At 40.1% G+C, this 23,235-nt stretch overlaps 1 protein-coding gene across 2 annotated transcripts in view; it reads right to left on the bottom strand.

Annotated features, from left to right (window-relative positions):
- RAB27B (RAB27B, member RAS oncogene family) overlaps positions 1-23,235 on the bottom strand; it is a 176,348-nt gene that overhangs the window by 102,019 nt on the left and 51,094 nt on the right. The gene's annotated exons all lie outside the window — the stretch shown is intronic.

Genomic DNA, 23,235 nt, shown 5'->3' with positions numbered 1-23,235 from the left:
AAAGTCACTCGTCATATTGTTTTTTTTCCTAACAGTAGTCATTTGCAACATCTTACCAAGTTCAAATAAGAAAACATTATTTTGTGTTGGAAGACAGAAAAAAGAATGTAGAGGTAAGACATATGAAACCTGTATTTGCATAATAATATATTCAAATGAACATGTATACATATATATTTATGTAGCAAAATGGTATTTGTATATATTACTTTTCTATTATTTATTAATTATTGGGACAATATTATCTAAACATCTAATATTTTGTTTACCTAGTATTTAAAAAGGAATAATTGTTATTTAAATGGTATTCCACATAGCAATTTAGAAAATGTTAATCACTTTGACTAAAAGCATACCATGCTATACATAACTTTATGATTTTGATGCATAAAAAACAGCATAAAGCCAATGGTATGAATATAGAAATAATATGTTTCAATGTTGACATGTCCTTTTCATTCTCATAGTATAATTTTAAGGATGCTATGGATATGATCATCAATAAGAACTGAAAATTTTCTTACAGCTCTGCCTGTAATGGCCTACATTTCTTCAACTGCAATGTTGCAACAAAAATTAAATTACTCTGCCAAGTGTCTAAAATTCCCTTTATTGGCAGGATAACCAGGCACAATACCTAGGATAAATATATTAGGAAAAAAATGTCACAGTTACTTAGGACCATGAATTTGTGAATTTCATAGTTTGCAGTTTCAGTGACCTCTTAAACACTGAAAATCACACATATTCTTCATCCAGGTGACCACTCCTGTGCTACCAAGTTCCTTGCAATGCAAGCCTTGAGCAAAGGGGTGAGATACTGACCAAATCCATATGTTTTATTCCCTGACAGACAGTTTTGGGATGGAAGCAGAGGCTCCTACACAAAAATAGCTTCTTCCCAGATGCCACTGTTGGGAGATCTACTCCAGTTACTAACTCTTAAGTATTATTATCCTTTATTCTTTATTTTCTTTTTCTAATATTACTTTAAAGCTGAGGGAGAGAACCAAAGGTAAAATTAGAGCATTTCCAAGGGACACAGTTGTAGACTTGTTGTTCTCAAAAGTCAGCTGAGCCCAGGTGCAGTGGCTCATGCCTGTAATCACAGCACTTTGGGAGGCCAAGGCAGGAGGAGCACTTGAGGTCAGGAGTTTGAGACCAACATGGCCAACATGGTGAAACCCCATCTCCACTAAAAGCACAAAAATTAGCTGGGTGTGGTGTCAGGCACCTGTAATCCCAGCTATTCAGGAGGCTGAAGCAGAGGAATCACTTGAACCCAGGAGGCAGGGTTTGCAGTGAGCTGAGATCGTGCCACTGCATTCCAGCCTGGCTGACAGAGTGAGACTCTCTCAAAACAACCACAACCACAACAACAACAACAAAAAACACAAATCAGTGGAATCACCATACTTTAGTACCATGTACAATTAGCAATTACTCATACAAATATTAAAATGCTTGGAGAGTTTAGAAGTCTCTAAACCTGTGCCTCTTTCAATGAAATTTCTCCCATTTGAGTTTGTATAAATTCAGTCTGGGCTAATTCTTTCCACTCTATTTTTTGTCTGGCCTTGCTGAGAAAGTAAAGCAAGGAGGGACACAGGAAGAGATATACCAAAAACACTGATGTACATAACTGGTGCTAGCAACACACTCAAAGTTGATCTTTTCTTGGATCCCACAATAGCAAGTTCTGAGTGACAACCAGGGACCATGTAGATTCAGATATTTCTGCTTCAACATTTCTTGAGTGGAATCTTTTACTGGAACTTTAGGCCAATTAAGTTGACTTGAAAACAATCAATGTGAGTAAATTATATGGCACAAGTGATGAACACTTAACTTAGGCATGTACATATGGAGCCAAAGCCATAAATTCTTCATAAACCTCATTGGACCATCTCACTAGCGATTGGCAAGTTAGAGAAGGTTTTTTTGTTTTTTTTTTTTTTTATCCAGTCAATGTTTTCTTCTGAAAGCTTGCACTGACTTTTAAAGATTTCTCTGCATTTTATTATATTTTTGAAGTTTGATGCCATTACTGCTATTACTTAGATTTTATCTTTTAAAAATTCTATCTCTGCTTCTGTGTTTGTGTGTGTGTTTGCATAGGCTGAGAAGTCAAATTTTCTGCCTGCTAAGCAAGATATAAGGCCTTCTCTCTGAACAGGAAACAATATGATCCTTTCCATCCCTTCCTGTGAGAGTTACTTTAGAAGCTCCCATGGGGCAGTAAAGATGTCTCTTGTTTTGGTTTACTCAGAGCTCCTTCCCCTTTTGAAAATAACAACACTATAGTTATACTTGGAGAATGATTCTTTGCTCACTTTTAGACCACATGGTTCCTGTAGGAAAGAGAACATTCCCCAGAATCAACAGTGGGCACGTGACCAGAGCGAAAGTCTCAAAAGCAGTGAACTACAACTCCAGATAATTCTGCGTGAGAAGGAAATAAACCTGGACGAGCTGGCAGCTGGTACCTCTACAAGGCAAGAAACTGCCTGTCCATGGAGCCAACCTCGGAGAACTGAGCCAAGATATGGGGACTGAGACCAAATGACAATTCAGATGGTGATATCTATCACTCCGTCTTTAGTACTGGGAGGTTTTTGAGCTTCACTATTCAGAATATCCACTGTGTCTTGAACTGTTAAATTGCCTTGGTCATGATGCATTAAGGAAAGCAAGCAAACTTAACTCAGTGTCTTATTAATTGATGCATACAGGCAAAACAGAACTTTATTAATGTCTGCTCATGCAGAGTGATGTGCTTAAATAGTCTTATTCAGGAGGCAAACACCTTGCAATAAATTGTAAGGCCATGTTTATCGCTCAATAGCTTATTGAACTGAATTTAATTGTCAACACACCTCTTTCAGTTGCAGCTGATAAACTTCAGATAGTCCATTTCCAGATAAATATGTTTCTGAGATTTTTCAAAAATAATTACTTGAACATTTAGGTTTCATAGTGATTTTAAATCTCTCAAATGTATTATGTTAACATTTTCAATGACTTATAGAATAATTACAGAATAATTTAAAGAACTTATAGAATAATTTAAAGACTATTCTTATGCATTTCCACTGCATATGTTAAAGACACAAAATATGTGTCTAGAGTTAAATGCTATTTAATTAAGTATTGAAAGACATGTATCTTGGGATTTCCATGATATTTCAGATGAGACACTTTTCAGACAGCTGTGTCCTATTTTATTGCTGATTTGTATTAACCAAAGTGGCACATTAGGGTATCATCAGGGAATGAGACAGAAATAAAGCCTGGGTCCCAGCTGTTCTCCGTGAACTTCCATTCTTTTCTCTCTGTGTGAGATGACACAGAGAAAGAAAAGTAAGAACAGGTCTGGAGAGGCAGTAAGTGTTGTCAAAGGCATGTGACTGTTAATGTTACTTTTCTTCAAAAATGTGGAATTGGTTAGAATTATTCAGGAAAGACTCAAGGAAAGAATTTTCATACAAAGTTGAAAGGACATCCTTTCTCAGACATTTCACTAACAGACATTACATTATCTGAGGAAGGAAGAAATATTCTGCAGAAGACAGAAAAAAGATGAAATAGAGGATGAAGAGCGGTATAGAAAATCAAGAAGAAGAAGAGAAAGTAGAAGAGGAGAAGAAGGATTAGACAGATTGGATGCTAAAAGCATGGAAAGAGAATGTGGTTTTGGAAAGTATCAGTCAGACTAACATAGTTTTGCACCCATTTCCAATGCTTAAAACCTTGGACAATATTTCCCTTTTTGGGCCTCTATAGTCACAACTGAAAGATAAGAAGAATCTTTATGTATTGGTTTTGTCTTAGATGGCTGATAAATAAGACATTTGAAGCATCAACCATGGTCGCTGGCCCCTAACTGTTCATAAACATGCATTGCATTTTCTCCTTATCCTTAGGCAGTGTATACATATTACATGTTTGAACAACACATGCCTATTTAATACCTTTCATGTTCCTAACACTGTTTCAGGCATTGAGCATAGAACAGGGAACAAAACAAATAAAACCCCAAACTTTCATGGAGCTTATATTCTGTTGGCAGAAGACAGTTATAAACAAAATAAATCAGTATACCATATACAAATTTGTGTGTAAGGTGTTGTTACTGAGGGAAATACAAGAAGGAGGGGGATAGTCAGTATGGGGGAATCAATTATTTAAAAGGGTGGTTAGGCAAAGCCTCGCTGATAAAGTGGCATTTTGAAAAAAAAAACAAAAAAAAAACCTGAGGAAGGTGAGAGCAAAGAACATTCATCCAGGGCCGGGTTCAGTGGCTGATGCCTGTAATCCCAGCACTTTGGGAGGCCAAGACGGGCAGATCATTTGAGGTCAGGAGTTCAAGACCAGCCTGGCCAACATGGTAAAACCCTGTCTCTACCTAAAATACAAAAAAAAAATTAGCCAGACATGCTGATGCACACCTGTAATCCCAGCTACTCAAGAGGCTGAGACAAGAGAATCGCTTGAACCTGGGAGGCAAAGGTTGCAGTGAGCCGAGATTTTGCCACTGCACTCCAGCCTGGGTAACAGAGCTAGACTCTGTCTCACAAAAAACAAGCAAAAAAAAAAAAAAAAAAAAAAGAACATTCAGCCAGATGGAAGGGCAGGTACAAAGGCCCTGAGGCAGGAATGTGACTGGCTGATAGGTTGGGAGGACATTGTGGCTGGAGGCATACACCAAGGGGAGGGGGCAAAGGGCATATTTAGTGAGGCAGAGGTGGGCAAAGTAATGGTAGGCTTTCTACCCTGAGTGAGAGGAGCATCCATCAGAAGAATTCTATGTGAGGAATGACATGATCTGATATGTTTTAAGAGTATCACATTGTCTGCTGTTTTTGATCCAGCAATCCCATTACTGGGTATACACCCAAAGGAAAATAAATCACTCTACCAAAAAGACACCTGCATTCATATGTTCACTGCAGCACTATTCACAATAGCAAAGACATGAAATCAACCCAGGTGCATATCAACAGTGGATTGGATAAAAATTTTGAGATATGTATATACCATGGAATACTATGCAGCCATAAAAAAGAACAAAATCACATCCTGTGCAGCAACATGGATGCAGCTGGAGGCCATTATCCTAAGTTAATTGACACAGGAACAGAAAACCAAATATTGTATGTTCTCACTTACAAGTGGGAGTTAAACACTGGGTATGCACTTGAGTACTCCTGGACACAAAGATGGGAACAATAGACACTGAGAACTCCAAAATGGGGAACAGAGGGTGGAGGGTAAGGGGTGAAAAACAATCTATCCGGTACAATGTTTGCTTCCTGGGCAGTGTGATCATTAGAAGCCCAAACCACAGCATCATGTAATATACCCATGTAACACATCTGCACATGTATCCTCTGAATCTGAAATGAAAAATACAATGTTTAAAAAAAGAAAATGGAATGCAAAAAGGTGAAGGCCAGTTATGATGGCAATTTGAAATTTGGATATTATTTGATTCCTTGGTTCAATCTACATCTGGGGATCGGAAGCAGCCTCTCTCCTTCATTCCCTGTCACTCTAACTTCTGCTTTGATTGTTTTAATTAATTACATGACTCTCCAGCCGTGAGTTAGCAATACCTTTCTGTAATGTGATCCAATTAGCATACTATAGTGAACTCCCTATGGATAACTCTCCCAGTACCCTTGTCTTTGAAAACTGTCTCCCTCTCATTTCTTTCTCATATTTCTATATGGGAACAAACATATTTGGGTAACATTGACCCTACCTCTGGTCACAAACAAGTGTTCAGGGCCAGGCACAATCCAAGTGGCCCAATGTGCTCCTACCTACGTAATTATGAGAGTCCAGAGTCTGGCTGCTCTCTTGAGGAGTGACTGTAAACTTGGGACATGTTTGGCATTCATTTTCCACCATGAAGACTGCAGTGGAAGAATATGGTTTCCACGGAGAGGGAAGAATGAAGCCTATGCCCAGAGGGAAGCAGGGACAAGAGAGGAGCAAGTGCAAAGTGTCTGCTTCCTGGTCATTTCTGAGGTCCAGCTTCCTGGGTTTCCATTAGACACCCTTGCATCCTCACAATAAATTGCCTTTTCGCTTACCTTAAGCTAGAGTTTGTTACAATCATATGTAATATTAAAACTTTAAGAGACTGACATGACAACAAGAAATCTAAAGTAGAATAATCACTGTGTATTATGCTATACATACACACACACACACACACACACACACACACACAAAGCCATAGGCTCCATAATTAACATTTTAAAGCTGAAGCAAAATATTTACTAATTAAGTAACCACATTTAAAATGCTTCTTACAAATGGCTATCAGAGCCGTAAAAATCACAGTAGGGGAGGTGATAAAATACATTCTTCAAACTCCAGAATAATTGAGATAATGATAATCATCATCTTGGTGTGTTGCCAAAAGCATTTAAAAAGTTATCATGAGGCCAAGCATGATGGCTCATGCTTGTAATCCCAGCACTTTGGGAGGCCATGGTGTGTGGATCACTTGAGGTCAGGAGTTCAAGACCAGCCTGGCCAACATGGTGAAACCATCTCTAATAAAAATAAAAAAATTTTAAAAAAAATTAGCCAGGCATCATGGTGCATGCCTGTAATCCCAGCTACTTGGGAGGCTGAGGTGGAAGAATCGTTTGAACCCAGGAAGTGGAGGTTGTGGTGAGCTGAGATCACACCACTGCACTCCAGCCTGGGCGACAGAGTGAGACTCTGTCTCAAAGAAAAAAAAAAAGTTATTCTGAGACTCTTGTCAATGTTATCCTAAGAAATCCATAATGACCCCACCATTGTGTCAGATGCCTTTTTTTTTTCTGTTTTTGTACAGGGTTCTGATACTTTATGTTTACATCTTCAATGGAACTGAGTTGAATACTGCATGGTATATTTTCAGTTACAAATGGTAGCCTCAGCTATTGTTTACTGATTTGTTACTATGATTTTCTAAAATTGTACAAGGGTCATCTTCACTCCTATTCAGAAAATACTGAAGACATGTATGAACAGTCTGTGTTTTATGATCGAATTTAAGGAACAACTTCAGTCTTAATAACAATATTGAAAATCATTATAGAGGTTTTCTTGGAATTTCCATTATATTTATATGACCATCAATGACACAAATATATCAGAATAGCCAATAAGGTTATACCTTACTGTTGTGTTATACAAGTAAAGAAATAGGAAGAAACAACGGAAGGAAGTGAAGGTTCTTAGAGTAAGTAGAATGCACTAAGCTATTGCTGCAAAAAAAGTATTTCATAGTGGCCCATCCAAAATATCTCCTACATTCAAATTTCTTTTCCTCTTTACATTACAATTTGCATCCATGCTATTTGGCTTTATGATTAAATTTTCCAAGTCTGTGCTAAAATACATTCAGTAACTTCTTGAAGTCAAATTTCAATACATTTTGTTTTGTAAACAGGACATGAAAATGACATATCAGATTGGCTTTATATTACTATTCTGTTATAAACTTTGTGGATATCAGAATAACAACTGCACATTGTGCAGGATATTCTTTAGAATAATGAATTCCAACAGTAATTAATTTCTTTACCCTGAGCACAATGGAATGTTAACTATTGCCGGGCATGATAGCCAAGAGTAAATAATTTTTCTCATTAACTTTCTAAAATCTTACTCTTTATACTTCAGAATAAAATAACCCTATAATTAATAAATTCAAAAACATTTAACTTTTGAACTCATTAAAATTTTATTTAAAAGCTTAGTGGGCACATTATTGTACAGGATTGGCACTTGTGCTATTTTTATGAGTATAATTGGTATCTAACATTTAATTTTTGGTGTGAAAAAAATTTCCCTGAGAAAAACGTAACATTTCAGAGTAGTCCTATCAGTAACCCCTTTTGATCCTAAATAGATATCACAGCTACTTGATTATAATGTTTGCTCATTGGTTATATAGCTACTGCTTAACCAGCAAAGAAGTTTGTCAGCTACCATGTGTTATATGCAATGCTATAAATGTTGTAACATGGTGCCTGTGGACAGCATACTGGGAACTCCTGCAGAAAAAGGTGTGTGGGATGGAGCTAGAACCGAAATGGATGGAAGCTGCAAAAGGAAAAGCCCAAATCTAGTATCACAAGTTGAAAGTTTAAGAAGCGAATTCAAGACCAGTCTGTGCAAGTATCAAGTTATTAGAGATTCAAATAGACAGGCAGGACTAGATGCAAGTAAGACTTTGTGGAAGAAAGGATTTATAGTGTTAGGCAAGCTCTCTGGACCTTGAATCATGGCTAATACTAATAAAGTGTGGTCAAATTCAGGGGCCTGCCGAGAATGAAAGCTGGCTGAACTAAGCATGAAGGTCAGAGATAGGCTCCATTCTCCTCACCCACTGCCCTCTATTCTCTTCCAGTTGTCAGAGAAAACTGACACTAAGAACCCAAGCAGAAAGGCCAGTGGACAGGTAGTTTGGCCTTCTATACTAATGTTAGAGACAAAGACTGCATTGTGATACTTTCAATCAGGTAGTAGCATGGAGTGGCTGAGTATTTCTGCTTCCTGCTTGGTGAGTAGGAGGGAGCCACAGCTAGCTGGCCAGTTGGGCTGTCACTGGGCCTTAGAGGTCAGAGATAATGCAGGGCAGCTAAGGTGAAACCAGCTTAGCCTCACCCAGCAAGTGGAAGAGACCCACACTGTGCATGCCCAGCATGATCCTAATAATTTGGGTACTTCTCCCAGACCCGCAGGTCATGGTATAACCATGGGTGTGAATATAAGGCTATGTAGAACACTATTAATGAGCTGTTAGCCTATATGCTACTCCCAGTACATAGCTCAGCATTATCCAACCTCCCAGGTGGTTTATCCAGTGGTTTGCAAACCTCAGTGTTCAGCAGAATCACCTGGAGAATTTGTTGAAACAGATCACTGAACCTTCTCCATAGTTTCTGATTGGGTAGGTGTTATGGGCTTATGTCCCACCTCCCCCAAATCTGTATGTTGAAATCCTAACTGCCAATATCTCAGAATATGACCATATTTGGAGACAGGGCCTTTAAAGAGGTAGTTATATGAGGTCATGTGGGTTGGCTCTAATCCAATACGAATGGTGTCCTTATTGGAAAAGGAGGTTAGGAAACAGACATTTAAGTGCAGAGAGAAAAGGCCACACGAGGACACGGTGAGGGGGAAGCCATCAAGAGAGGGGAGACACGGTGAGGGCGAAACCATCAGGATGGGGGAGACACGGTGAGGGGGAAGCTGTCAGGACAGGGAAGACACGGTGAGGGGGAAGCCATCAGGAGAGGCGAGACAAGGTGAGGGGGAAGCCATCAGCACGGGGGAGACACAGTGAGGGGGAGACCATCAGGAGAGGGGAGACCATCAGGAGAGGGGAGACACGGTGAGGGCGAAGCCTTCAGGTTGGGGGAGACACTGTCAGGATGCGGAAGACATGGTGAGGGCGAAGCCATCAGGACAGCAGAGACATAGTGAGGGGGAAGCTGTCTGGAGAGGGGAGACACGGTGAGGGGGAAGCAGTCAGCAAAGGGGAGACAGGGTGAGGGGGAAGCTGTCAGGAGAGGGGAGACAGGGTGATGGGGAAGCTGTCAGGACGGGCGGAGACGCCGTGAGGGGGAAGCTGTCAGGACGGGCGGAGACGCCGTGAGGGGGAAGCTGTCAGGAGAGGGGAGACATGGTGATGGGGAAGCAGTCAGGAGAAGGGAGACACAGTGAGGGGGAAGCCGTCAGGATGGGGAAGACATGGTGAGGGGGAAGCCACCAAGAGAGGGGAGACACATTGAGGGGGAAGCCATCAGGAGAGGGGAGACACGGTGAGGAGTAAGCCATCAGGAGACGGGGGACATGGTAAGGGAGAAGCAGTCAGGAGAGGGGAGAGAGGGTGAGGAGAAAGCCATCAGGAGAGGGGAGACAGGGTGATGGGGAAGCCATCAGGACGGGCGGAGACGTGGTGAGGGGGAAGCCGTCAGGATGGGGAAGACACGGTGAGGCGGAAGCCCTCAGGAGAGGGGAGACACAGTGAGGAGGAAGCGGTCAGGAGAGGGGGGACATGGTGAGGGAGAAGCAGTCAGGAGATGGTAGAGAGGGTGAGGGGGAAGCTGTCAGGAGAGGGGACAGCCAAGGGGAGAGGCCTCAGAAGAAACTAACCCTGCTGCCATCTTGCCTTGGATTTCCAGCCTCCAGAACTATGACAAAGCAAATATCTGCTGTTTAAGTCACCCATCTGTAGTATTTCGTTATGGAAGCCCTAGAAAATTAACGCAATAGGTCTTAGGTGGGACCCAATAATGTACATTTCTAACAAATTCCCATTGATGCTGATATCACTGGTCTGAAGAATTGCACTCTGAGGCCCACTGACCTATTTTTTCCAACTGAAGGAATAGCTTTCACATCCTGGACCTTTGTACGTTGCTGTGTAGATTCCTCCCTGGCTGTGCTGCACTTGAGTTTGGTCATGTCCTAGTAACATGAGGCATTAATCTTGGGATTCTGTGTTGTGTCCCACTGAGCAGTCTTGGGGATTTGTTCAACTCCCTCTGAGTCTCTGGATGTGGGATTCTCAATGGGATAATAGAAATTGTGTTCTGCTATGGAAGTGACTTCGTATTTTTTCCAAAACCTATACTTTTGATCTCAACACTAAGTAGGCTGCAATATAATGTAATATGTGGAAATGGGACCTGGGAATGGCACCATCAATAAGCTCTCTGGTTGATTCTTATATTGCTCAACGGTGAGGACCACAGCTACAAAATTTTGAAGATGAAGAAATAACCGCTATTTAAAATAATCTAGAATGACATAATTGGAGCCAACTAATTCTTGAAGTGTGAAAGGACTTAACTGGGCCGGGTATGGTGGCTCATGCCTGTAATCCTAGCACTTTGGGAGGCCAAGGCAGACAGATCATGAGTTCAAGAGATTGAGACCATCCTGGCCAACATGGTGAAACTCTGTCTCTACTAAAAATACAAAAATTAGCTGGGTGTGGTGGTGCACACCTGTAGTCCCAGCTACTCGGGAGGCTGAGGCAGAAGAATTGCTTGAACCTGGGGGTGCAGAATGCAGTGAGCTGAGATCACGCCACTGTGCTCCAGCCTGGTGACAGAGCGAGACTCTGTCTAAGAAAAAAAAAAAAAGGACTTAACTGTATAGAAAGTAAAGAGAAAGAGATTCTAGGTTAGTAGAAGTTAGGCTGAACAAAGCAGAGAGGCAAGAAGTGCAGGATGCCTTTAAAGACCCTGCACAGATCATTTTTATTGGAAGAAGAATGGAGAGGAAGGAAATGAGGGCAGAAAACTGGGTTAAAGCAGAAAAAGATGGCCATAAACAGAAAATAGTAATCATTTATGGCTTCAATTTACTGAGCATTTACTAAATGCTATACTCCAGGAGGACAGAATCATTCATCCCTAGAACCAAGCAAACTGTCTGGCACAAAGCAGAAGCTCAGTACAAATGGGCTCAATGAAGAGATTCAAAGGCCTGTGTTAGTTGGTTTCATCAAAAGTTGTCTGCAGGTATTGTTATCTCCCTTTACAGGTTCACAGGACTAATTAATTAACCCAAGTGTCAGAGGCAGATTTGAATGCAGAACTTTGTGACTCAAAGATCAGTTGCCTTTATTCATGCCATGCTCTTCCAGCTAAGTAGTCAGATTCTTATGCTGAAGGACATGGAGAAACAGTGGAGGATTCGGAGCAAGAGAAATTGGGATTCAGGCAAGGTAGCCATTTTGGAGAAAAGATGATAAATATGGCTTTAAGGGCAAAATGCCCAAATGCTAACCCTGGAGCACCTTAGAGAAAGAAATGGCGATTATATTATTTATGAGGTGTGTCGAGAAAGGAGACATGACTTATTGGTAAGAAGGAAATTGCCAGGTCAACATTAGGCTGAAGATTTTTGAAAGAAAAACTACACATACATGTATAATTATGAAAAGCTGTAAATTTTTCCTTGTACCTTCACTTGTACCTTGAGTTCTCTAGCAAGTTGACTTTTTAAAAGTTTTCATTGCCTGACAATATTGTTTCCTTATATTTTTGCCGGAGACAATTAGTGAAAGTAAGAGCTAAATTAAGAGCAAAGGAAGAAGAGAAATAAAAAAGAAGGGGTAGGGGAGAGAGAGGATGCCACTCTATTATGTCCGAAGAAGTACTTTAAAACTAGTTAATTTTAATTAAATTCATGAAGAAACTTGTTTTTTATTACAGCATAAAGGAAATAAGAAAATACACTTTGCAACTTAAATCTATGTTTCAGAAGATAAAATGGAAAATTAAGACAAGTAGTAAACAAAGTTTATAGCTAATGTTAAATGCAGTCACCCTAAAGAACTGCAGCTGAGAGTACAGATAATTTACTTCCTGAGTACACAAACTGCATTTGCAGTTCTCTTCTCTGATTACTTAAAACAAAAGGTAAATCATTTCCATGCTGCTCCACACATCTCTCTCAAACCCTTCCAGTTTGTATTCTAAAACTCTCCACTGAATTTAAGTGCAGCTAGACCTCAGGTGGAGTTTGCATGCACACTGGGCTGCAGAAATACTGCACCCATTTCTAACCCTGTAAGGATCAGTTTTCAAGTCAATGCATTTCTAGTAACATTTTCTCATTCACTACCTGCACCCATCCCTGTACCCAAGAGATCTAAGAGAACTGCAAGTTCTCTGTCCTGCCCAAGTACTTTCTCTTCCTTCTCACTCACTGTTAATTATTTACCATTCTTGATGCCCTTCTTTGCTTAAACAGAACAAAATTCAAATTCTTCAATCCTGTAACATTTAATGCATTTTATTAAAAAGTTATTGTAAATTTGAGGATTTCTCTCACATTTCCCAGAATGTATACAAATAAAGCATGCTTCTAAGCACCATATTTTTATATGTGATCTATGTTATTGTGGTCAGATTTATTTATTATTTTAATTTTTTTTTTGAGACCAAGACTTGTTTTGTCACCCAGGCCCGAGACAGTGGTGCCATCTTGGCTCACTGCAACCTCTGCCTCCCAGGCTCAGGTGATTCTCCTGCCTCAACCTCCCGAGTAGCTGAGACTACCAGTGTGTGCCACCACACCCAGCTAATTTTTGTATTTTTAGTAGAGACGGTGTTTTGCCATGTTGTCCAGGCTATTCTCAAGTGATTCACCAGCCTCGGCCTCCCAAAGTGCTGGGATTACGGGCATGCCTGACCACGCCAGGCCTGAGATTCATTCATTCATCAAACCTTCACCGTGTGACTGACATGGTGCTGGAGATAGTCTAGGCATTTTGGTCATAAACTTGAATAAGACTCCAAAGGTGTTCACAGTCCAAGAGGCAGACACACAAACCAACAACTGCAGAACATTGTTGACATGGCCCACACAGAAATCTGCACAGGGTATCATGGCAGCACCCACTAGAATCTATCCTCTGTGAGGATAAAGAAGTTGTCTGTTTTATGCACTGCTGGTTTTGCAATCTCCTAAAATGAGTGATGACTACTCTCTTCTGGATTGTCCTTATTATGATTCATTCAACCACAAGAGATGGAGGTTTCAGGAAACCAGGGTAAGAGACCAGCCAGTTGGGCTTTACCGATCCCTGTTGCCTACACAACGCAGGGCTCAGTAATACTCAATATGAATCAGGCTGCTCCTGCTTTCTGCCTGAAGGTCAGAGGCTTGATTTTATTGAGGCCTCAGAAAAGGTTTGGTTTACTTGGTAGTTGGGGTGGAATAGAAAAGTGTGGGGAAGGGATGGAAGGCATCTCTGCCTCTAGCCAGGCTTTGCCTGCCTGAGCAGGAGACCATTTCCAGGATTATGGGCGAATTTCTTTCCTCATCAGAAACACTAACAGGCTACTTTCTATGCATTTTCTTAAAAACAACAACAACAACAACAACAACAAAAAACACCGTCAAGCAAATTCAATTTAATTTGCAAACAAATAGGATTTATACACAGGAATTTGCAGATCCTACACATTCTGATTTTTGTACAACACCAGCATCTTTTCCACAAGAGATTTTTGGTGGAGATGCCAGCAAGTCTTATAATATTCCCATGATTATCTTATGATATCACTACACTTCCTGGTGCCTGGTGCACTGCAAGACACCTAGATGCCCACTAGGTGCAGGATGTTGAATGACTGTGCCAAGGCTGACCATGCGCTGACATGAGTGATGGGTGCATTGACAAGAGATTGGGGAATATTAGAAATTGGCTAGGTGACAAAGAGGGGAGTTTCATGAGCATTTCAGGAAGAGACAGCAGCATGAGCAAGAGCTCTGAGTTGAGGCAACATAGACGTGGAGGAAATTACAAGTAGTTTCATGGGAGAGGGATGTAGAAGTTGATGAAGAGATAGACAAAGTTAGATTGCAGGAAACATTATATGTCAGATTCAATTCACTGCAGCAGATATTTATTCTGGGGTCAGATTCCATTTGGTACATATATATTAGTGGCATCCTGAAGGCCAGGAGGCAAAACATGACAATTGACAGACATAGGAAGAGTTTTCGCATGATGAAATGACCAGTTTGTAGCCTGAGGCAGCAGGCTTTTGGAGACAAATCTCTGGACACATTTTCCTTGGCAATATGATTCCAAGAGGACAAAACTTAGGCCAAGAAATCTACCCTGTTTTCTGGAAGAGTAATGGCTGGAATATTGTTAATTTGGCATCAGTTCCAGATTTAAGAATAAGGTCTGAAGTGCAGCTGCTCCATTCTATCATTTAGCTAATGGGAGCTTGAGGATTTGCCAGACATTGTTTCTGAGCCTTACACGATTTCAGAGCTGTTTTATGTTGATGCTGTGGTCATGGCCTCTAGGAAGATGCCACACCAAAGAAGGGGAGACACAGTCCCAAGTTGTGCCTGGATGAGAAGCTGAACACCTGTTCTGAGGTCATGCTCTCTGAGGAAGCAGTGGGAAGGACAGAGGCCAAGTTCCTCCCAGGATGCAAAAGCAGTGACTGATAGCTCCCAACAGCACACAGGCTTTTTTGTGTTTATTCATTCATCCACTGAGCAAATATTAATTAGGTGCCAAGCATTTTTAAGGTATAGTTCTAGGCTCAGGGCTCAGGGGATGCAGCAGTGAACAAAACACAAGCAGCCTCTGATCCCGTGAGGGGAGGCTGAGAATATACAAATAAACATCAGCTACTTCAGATACAGGAAAGTTCTGTAAAGAAAACAAAGCAGGATAATGGGATAGAGAATGACCAAGAAAAAAGAAAAGATGCTATTTTACTGGCTTAAACAATTGTTGAACAGTGTTTCTTTATTATAGAATAGAAACAAAAGCGAAAATGAACAGTCTTGACCTCTCTGGATTGTAAAGGGAATTAAAAGGAATGTGTTTATGAAAGACTTAGCTATCTCTCTAAAATGCAATAAGCATCAATCATCAGTTGCTTACATTTTTACTGCCAGTTTTTAATGAGGATGAGGATATTCCAGAGGTTAAGCTCTTTTAACAGTAGTCAGGAGAACTGGCTTCAAAGCCTGTCAAATGCTCTGTGTTTGGATTCTGGTTCTACCCTGAAAACCATGTAACCTGAGTCAGTTTCTTTATCTCTATGAGCTTCTGTTTTCTTACCTATAAAATGGAAAAATAATAGTACCTTCTTTAAGTTGTTGGAAGGATTATTGAGATTACACCTCAAAAGTGCTTGGTTCAGTGACTGGCACAGAATAGATACTCAATATAAGTTACCTATTAACATGCTAATATTTTTGGAAAATTTTCCCAACATTAAAATCAAGCCTTCTAGGGTTATAATTGTTTCTGAATAGTAATACATGATTTTTTTTCTCTTACCATCACTTGTTGGAGGAGGTAGAGTAGAATGCTGGTTGAGAGTACAAATTGGCAGGGATGCCGTGTGTGTTAGCTATTCAGTTACATAGTTTCTTGAAGGCGTCTCTGGTTATTATTTGAAGACAATAATAAGAAAAAAATAGAAGTTGTATTTAGTTAAATTAATTAACCTATTCTGGTGGCAGAAAGTAGATTGTCTCAGCCGGGCGCGACGTCTCATGCCTGTAATCCCAGCACTTTGGGAGGCCGAGGCAGGTGGATCATGAGGTCAGGAGTCCAAGACCAGCCTGGCCTTGGTGAAGATAATGAAACCCCATCTCTACTAAAATACAAAAATTAGCCGGGTCTGGTGGCAGGTGCCTGTAATCCCAGCTACTCAGGAGGCTGAGGCAGAGAATTGCTTGAACCTGGAAGGCGGAGGTTGCAGTGAGCCGAGATGATGCCACTGCACTCCAGCCTGGGTGACAGAGTGAGACTCTGTCTCAAAAGAAAAAAAAAAAAGAAAGTAGATTGTCTCTTGCTTTATGTCTCTCTGTCCTCTGCTAGAATGTGAATCCTCATGGCAAAGAATCCTTCTTATTCGTGTGTATCTATAACACCTAAGATAGTGCCTCACAGTTATGTGCTTGGAAGATAGGACTACCTGTGACAAAATTCACAGTGAAAGAGTAAAGATTATCATACTGCATCATAGAATGAAACTAAGGTTCATGACCATGGCAATACCTCTGTCCCTTTCCTTTGCAGAAGCTTTGTGGTCTGTTTCCTGTTGGGAAAACCAGGCCAAATTCATCTCTACCCTTGGTGCAGCCACTCTGCCTCTGCAGCCCCCTCACCAAGGCAGCACGCCATGGTTGCTGAGTTTCCATTTAGAAGGTACGTCAAGAGCATCTTTGAAGAGAATGGGCATCCCTGTATTGAATGATGACCTTAGTAACAGGAAAATTTTGATCACTCTAACTGTTTACTTGACTCTAAAAACATTTATTTCCTTTAGTGCTTTAGAAAATGAAATTTCAAAGCTAATGTCTGCTCAATTTAATTAAATTCAGGACAGAAATATGAGATGGCCTTTGCCAAATGAACCAAAAAAGGATTGGTGAAGATTAGAAAAAAAAGAAGAAGTATAGGCATGGCAATTGATCTATGGCTTTAAAAACATTCTGAAAATACAATGGATTTGAAAGTGCATGTAAACACAGTCATGGAGTAAGAAATGTGTGAAAGGAGCACCGAATTAAATTCTGAAGCAAATTGATATTATTCTTCCAGATGGCAAAGGGAAAGTTGTACAAAAGGAGGAAACAGATGAAACCATGAAGGACAGCATGCAATGCAATATACAAGGTAGGTATAATCACCATACCTAGCCTGATGATTATACCAAGCATATCCCTAATGAAAACTTGTTAAATAAGTGAATGAATAAGAAGCATGGCTTATAGTATTGATTATGCAAGAGATTCAATATTAAATATAACATCTTAAGGGTTTTTTAAATAATTAATAAAAGAGACTGAGTTTGGAGTAAGGATTTTAACTGTCTTAAGTCAACGTAACTAGTTCAAGGCAAAATGTCTCTTGTTTTCACACTGGAGGTCTATTTGAAATTTGGCTGCATATAACGATTAAAACGAAAGATCTCACATTTTGATTCAAATTGCTGTGTGGAATCGTAGGAACAATCAATATGGATAAGCCTAGAGGCCAATACAGAATTAAGGATGAGCCACCACAACATTCTCTTTTCTCCAGAAGAGGCAGGAGAGCTCTAATTCCCAGGCTTCATTTGCACATGCTGTTATTCACAGATGAATAAAGTGTGCCACTTTGTTAGTCACCCCCTGGGTCCATAGCATGTAAGCACAGAGAGGAAATGGTCCAAGAACCATTGGCATCTAACCCATGATACATTATGTTACTAAATATCTGGCATGGAAATTGGCTAAACCTCATCAGGCAGTTGCCAAATGTCATTTAACAAAGCAGTCCCTATCCAGGACCTCTATGTGACTATACTGATAATATTGTCACTAGAGGTGAAGAGACACATTCCCTAAAGAAACTCATCATTAGAAATAAACATGGCAGCTCACCAAAAAGCAAAAGCAACATGAAGAAATTAAAGAGGAGCTTTTCAGTAAACCAGTGTGTTTGTGTAGGTTGAATGTGTGTGAGTCAATGTGTTCAAATGTGAAACTCTATATTCCATTAAGTAATAGAGATGATATATTTTTCTCTTAACTGCCTAAAGTAGTGAGTAGGCTTTGCCAACATCATAAATAAAACAAATCCTCATTCTTGCTTGTGGTCTTCAGATCACAGTATCCAAGGCTGCTTGGGTTTTAGTCCTTTCTTCTAATGATTTTGGAAAAACTGAGTGAAGATTTCTCCTCAGCCTGGCTTCTTTATAAGTAGAAATATCCCCTACTACCTTGCCAAGCATGAAGTCAAATGTGAGTTTTTAAAGACAGTGTGAAGGAGTTCTTTTGATGAACTTTTTTCTTACTTTACAAAGTCTTTTTAGAGCAATCTCACACACACACACACACACACACACACACACACACAAAACTATCAGCTCTATCACCATAATACCATTTTGTACTTCCAACCTTGATTTCTCACCTCAGCTCCAAATTTCCAAATTGCCATCTATTATTAGGCAATTCAAAATGAATGTGTCCAGTGTTGGGCTCGTTGTCGCTCTACCCTTAGAAATGTTTACCTCACTCCGACTTCTCATCATGAATGGCACAGATATGAGTCCAGTCGCAATCTAGCCAAGACCCTGAGACATTAGACTCTTCCGTATCCTTCAACTTCCACACAAGTTCTGTTACAAACTCATGTTATTGCAAATTCACCAAACTGTATACATTAAACATGTGCAGTTTTTTTATATCAATGCTTCAATAAAACTGTTTATGAAAACCAATTAATGTTCATTTTATCTATAAAATGACTCTTTTTTCAGTGCCTTCTTGGCCAAACTGACTGTCACTGCCTTAGCCAGAAGTCAGCATTTTCTGGATAGTGGCAAAAAATACACATTGGTCTCTCTTGCTCACCCCATCTTACTGCTGTCTAATCCATCTTCCATCCTCATGCTGCATGGAGCCTTCAAAATACACATCTGTTCATGTCTAGCCACTCCTGAAGACCCTCCAGTTTAACAAGAAAGGGACAGAACCTAAATGAGAAAAACTAGTGTCTCTGCTCCTAGAATTAACATATAAATATAATGCATTTCTAATTCGAACCCCAAAAAGATTTTTTGAATTGAATCAAATGATGCTGGTGTTTATAATGGAATAAAAAGACCTGCAGAAAATGTTGAAAAACAGAGAGGGATATGCCTTATCTAATACTAGAAAGTACTATACGTCTGCTATTAAACAACATGGTCTAGCAATAGGAAAAAAAAAAAAGGTCAAAGAAACAGAACTGAGACTAGAAATAGATCAAAGAGTAGCGGTCCCCAAAATTTTTGGCACCATGGACTGGTTTTGTGGAAGACAATTTTTCCATGTTGGTTGGGGGGTGGTTTTGGGATGACTCAAGTACATTACATTTATTGTGCACTTTGTTTCGATTATTATTACATTGCACTAGATAATGAAATAATTATACAACTCACCATAATGTAGAATCAGTAGGAGCCCTCAGCTTGTTCTGCAACTAGATGGTCCCATCTGGGGGTGATGGGAGACAGTGACAGATCATCAGGCATTAGATTATCATAAGGAGTACACACTTAGATCCCTCAAATGCATAGTTCACAATAGGGTTCGTGATCCTATGAGAATCTAATGCCACTGCCAATCAGACAGGAGGTGGAGCTCGGGCGGTAATGCAAGTTACAGGGAGTGGCTGTAAACACAGAAGAAGCTTGCTCATTCACCTCCACTCACCTCCTGCCATGTGGCCCTGTTCCTAACAGGCCATAGACCAGTAGCAGTCCACGTCCCAGGTGTTGGCAACCCCTGTCTTAGAACATAGAACTTAGTTGCCTGTTCACTCTGATGGTAGTTTCTTTTGCTGTGCAGAAGCTCTTTAGTTTAATTAGATCCCATTTGTCAATTTTGTCTTTTGTTGCCATTGCTTTTGGTGTTTTGGACATGAAGTCCTTGCCCATGCCTATGTCCTGAATGGTAATGCCTAGGTTTTCTTCTAGGGTTTTTATGGTTTTAGGTCTAACGTTTAAATCTTTAATCCATCTTGAATTGATTTTTGTATAAGGTGTAAGCAAGGGATCCAGTTTCAGCTTTCTACATATGGCTAGCCAGTTTTCCCAGCACCATTTATTAAATAGGGAATCCTTTCCCCATTGCTTGTTTTTCTCAGGTTTGTCAAAGATCAGATAGTTGTAGGTATGCGGCGTTATTTCTGAGGGCTCTGTTCTGTTCCATTGATCTATATCTCTGTTTTGGTACCAGTACCATGCTGTTTTGGTTACTGTAGCCTTGTAGTATAGTTTGAAGTCAGGTAGTGTGATGCCTCCAGCTTTGTTCTTTTGGCTTAGGATTGACTTGGCGATGCGGGCTCTTTTTTGGTTCCATATGAACTTTAAAGTAGTTTTTTCCAATTCTGTGAAGAAAGTCATTGGTAGCTTGATGGGGATGGCATTGAATCTGTAAATGACCTTGGGCAGTATGGCCATTTTCACGATATTGATTCTTCCTACCCATGAGCATGGAATGTTTTTCCATTTGTTTGTATCCTCTTTTATTTCCTTGAGCAGTGGTTTGTAGTTCTCCTTGAAGAGGTCCTTCACATCCCTTGTAAGTTGGATTCCTAGGTATTTTATTCTCTTTGAAGCAATTGTGAATGGGAGTTCACTCATGATTTGGCTCTCTGTTTGTCTGTTGTTGGTGTATAAGAATGCTTGTGATTTTTGTACATTGATTTTGTATCCTGAGACTTTGCTGAAGTTGCTTATCAGCTTAAGGACATTTTGGGCTGAGACAATGGGGTTTTCTAGATATACAATCATGTCGTCTGCAAACAGGGACAATTTGACTTCCTCTTTTCCTAATTGAATACTCTTTATTTCCTTCTCCTGCCTAATTGCCCTGGTTAGAACTTCCGGAGAAAATTTTCGCAACCTACTCATCTGACAAAGGGCTAATATCCAGAATCTACAATGAACTCAAACAAATTTACAAGAAAAAAACAAACAACCCCATCAAAAAGTGGGCGAAGGACATGAACAGACACTTCTCAAAAGAACACATTTATGCAGCCAAAATACACATGAAAAAATGCACATCATCACTGGCCATCAGAGAAATGCAAATCAAAACCACTATGAGATATCATCTCACACCAGTTAGAATGGCAATCATTAAAAAGTCAGGAAACAACAGGTGCTGGAGAGGATGTGGAGAAATAGGAACACTTTTACACTGTTGGTGGGACTGTAAACTAGTTCAACCACTGTGGAAGTCAGTGTGGCGATTCCTCAAGGATCTAGAACTAGAAATACCATTTGACCCAGCCATCCCATTACTGGGTATATACCCAAAGGACTATAAATCATGCTGCTATAAAGACACATGCACACGTATGTTTATTGCGGCATTATTCACAATAGCAAAGACTTGGAACCAACCCAAATGTCCAACAATGATAGACTGGATTAAGAAAATGTGGCACATATACACCATGGAATACTATGCAGCCATAAAAAATGATGAGTTCATGTCCTTTGTAGGGACATGGATGAAATTGGAAACCATCATTCTCAGTAAACTATCGCAAGAACAAAAAACCAAACACTGCATATTCTCACTCATAGGTGGGAATTGAACAATGAGATCACATGGACACAGGAAGGGGAACATCACACTCTGGGGACTGTGGTGGGGTGGGGGGAGGGGGGAGGGATAGCATTGGGAGATATACCTAATGCTAGATGACGAGTTAGTGGGTGCAGCGCACCAGCATGGCACATGTATACATATGTAACTAACCTGCACAATGTGCACATGTACCCTAAAACTTAAAGTATAATAAAAAAAAAAAAAGAAAAAAAAAAAGAACATAGAACTTAGTGTATGATGGCTGGGTGTGGTGGCTCACACGTGTAATTCCAGAACTTTGGGAGGCCAAGGTAGGTGGATCTCTTAAGGTTGGGAGTTTGAGACCAGTCTCTACTAAAAATACAAAAAATTAGCCAGGCATGGTGGTGCACACGTGTAATCCCAGTTACTCAGGAGGCTGAGGCAGGAGAATCACTTGAACCCAAGAGGCTGAGGTTGCATTGAGCCAAGATTGCACAATCCAGCCTGGGAGACAGCAAGACTTTGTCTCAAGCAAAAAATAAAAAATAAAAGAAGAACTTAGCATATGATAACAGTTGTATTTAAATTCAGTGGAGAAAAATGTGGTTTATTTAGTAAATAGTGTTGGTCCAAGGGACTATTTAACTAGAAAAAAAATGAAATCAGACCGCTGATTTACATTATATAATACAAAAACAAATACCACATGGATTAGAAACTTAATCATGTATATAAAACCTTAAAATATTGCAAGAATATCTAAGCAATCACATGGAAGTCCTTCTTAACCACAACTGGAAACCCTAATAGTATAAACAAAAAGATATCAGATAAAGTTAGATCTTTTGTATGGGAAAATATGCTGCTAACAAAACCAATAGACCAAATCATAGACTTTGAATAAATATTACTGTTGCAGAAGATAGAAAAGAGCTCTCAAAAATTAACAACAACAACAACAAAAAAACGAGATGGACAAACAATAAAAGAGGCTATTTCTAGAAGATCAAATTGAAATGGTGAAGAAATATACTTTAAAAAAGATGCTCTTATGTAATCATCAGATGACATTTTACACACAGTGGACTGCCCCAGACAGAGGTGAGACGTGGAGTCAAAGGAAATTATTTTGGAACTTTAAGGATTACCCTATTGGATTTCTGACTTGCATGGGGTCTGTAGCTCCTTTCTTTTGGCCAATTTATCCTATTTGGAATGGGTATATTTATCCAAGGGCTGTACCTCCATTGTATCTTGGAAGTAACTAACTTGCTTTGATTATATAGGCTCATAAACAGAAGAGACTTGCCTTGTCTCAGATGAGACTATGGACTGTGGACTTTTGAGTTAATGCTGCAATGAGTTAAGACTTTAGGGGACTTTTGGGAAGGCATGATTGGTTTTGGAATGTGAGAAGGACATGAGATTTGGGAGGGGCCTGGTGGAATGATATGGTTTGGCTCTGTGTCCCCACCCAACCCTCACCTCGAATTGTAATCCCCATAATCCCTACATGTTAAGGGCAGGACCAGGTGGAGTTAATTGGATCATGGGGGCAGTTTCCCCATGCTGTCCTCGTGATAGTGAGTGAGTTCTCAT

The sequence above is a fragment of the Gorilla gorilla genome, chromosome 17, assembly GCF_029281585.2.
Source record: "Gorilla gorilla gorilla isolate KB3781 chromosome 17, NHGRI_mGorGor1-v2.1_pri, whole genome shotgun sequence".
Classification (NCBI taxonomy): Eukaryota; Metazoa; Chordata; class Mammalia; order Primates; family Hominidae; genus Gorilla; species Gorilla gorilla.
This window is presented reverse-complemented; position numbering and strand designations above follow the sequence as displayed.